Raw genomic sequence first — 1501 nt, 5'->3', positions numbered from 1 at the left:
GTCAACAACGAACAACGACTGCTTTTTCTAAACTCACACTGAGGGTGACGTATTGCGAGAGTAGAAGGGGAAACTAATTAATTGACGACAATGACAAACACATACATTCATCTTCATAACATGTCATGCTCATACATAAATTCTCATAACTAGATATTTGTCACATGTGTTAATGTTGAGGATGTTCATAATAATGAGTTAGAGAGTTATGTCTAGCAGAGCGAACACACACTGCTAGGAGGGAGAAGTTAGAGGACTCTCTCTCTCTCTCTCTCTCTCTCTCTCTCTCTCTCTCTCTCTCTCTCTCTCTCTCTCTCTCTCTCTCTCTCTCTCTCACACACACACACACACACACACACACACACGCCCGGTAGCTCAGTGGTTAGAGCGCTGGCTTTACAAGCCAGAGGACCAGGGTTCGATTCCCCGGCCGGGTGGAGATATTTGGGTGTGTCTCCTTTCACGTGTAGCCCCTGTTCACCTAGCAGTGAGTAGGTACGGGATGTAAATCGAGGAGTTGTGATCTTGTTGTCCCGGTGTGTGGTGTGTGCCTGGTCTCAGGCCTGTCCGAAAATCGGAAATAATGAGCTCTGAGCTCGTTCCGTAGGGTAACGTCTGGCTGTCTCGTCAGAGACTGCAGCAGATCAAACAGTGAATCACACACACTGCGTAGTGAAGTGGTTAGCACGCTCGACTCACAATCGAGAGGGCCCGGGTTCGAATCCCGGTAAGTGGCGAGGCATATGGACAAGCCTCTTAATGTGTGGCCCCTGTTCACCTAGTAGTAAATAGGTACGGGATGTAACTCGAGGGGTTGTGGCCTCGCTTTTCCGGTGTGTGGAGTGTGTTGTGGTCTCAGTCCTACCCGAAGATCGGTCTATGAGCTCTGAGCTCGCTCCGTAATGGGGAAGACTGGCTGGGTGATCAGCAGGCGACCGAGGTGATTTACAAACACACACACACACACACACACACACACACACACACACACACACACACACACACACACACACACACTTATTACGGAGATGAAGAGTGCGAAAAGAACTTTTTATTTGAGATTTTACTTCTCGAAGTTAAGCTTCTATCTGCCACTACAGTGTACACGTGTCCGTGCTTCTGTGAGTGTGTGTGTGGGGGGTGGGGGAGGGGAGTGCAAAATACATATATGCATGTATTTTAACTTTTCAAAGGATTAGGAGCTATCAAGTCCAGAGTTGTATTGTTGCGAAGCCTATTGTTATTAATAATACACACCTGTTACACACACACACACACACACACACACACACACACACACACACACACACACACACTACAGGTGATGGTTTTTCACAGGTAAGGCAATTTTCCTGAGCCTGTCGAGGTGAGCAGATATTGGCAGGTGGAGGATGATTGGCCCCTCGACAGCCAGGTAGGGAGTGTCTGCTGGAGGAAGGAGAGAGAGAGAGAGAGATTGAAGGAGAGATGGGCAAGGCAGGGCGATGGAGGAATGATGCGT

At 48.4% G+C, this 1501-nt stretch overlaps 1 non-coding gene across 1 annotated transcript; it reads left to right on the top strand.

Annotated features, from left to right (window-relative positions):
- Nucleotides 1-364: 364 nt before the first annotated feature.
- Nucleotides 365-438, top strand: Trnav-uac. The gene has a single exon. It is a non-coding gene; the product is annotated as a tRNA-Val (tRNA).
- The last annotated feature ends 1063 nt before the right edge of the window (nucleotides 439-1501 follow it).

Source organism: Portunus trituberculatus, chromosome 46 (assembly GCF_017591435.1).
Source record: "Portunus trituberculatus isolate SZX2019 chromosome 46, ASM1759143v1, whole genome shotgun sequence".
In the NCBI taxonomy this organism is placed as follows: domain Eukaryota; kingdom Metazoa; phylum Arthropoda; class Malacostraca; order Decapoda; family Portunidae; genus Portunus; species Portunus trituberculatus.
The sequence above is the reverse complement of the archived record's forward strand: the minus strand, read 5'-3'. Positions and strand labels throughout refer to the sequence as shown.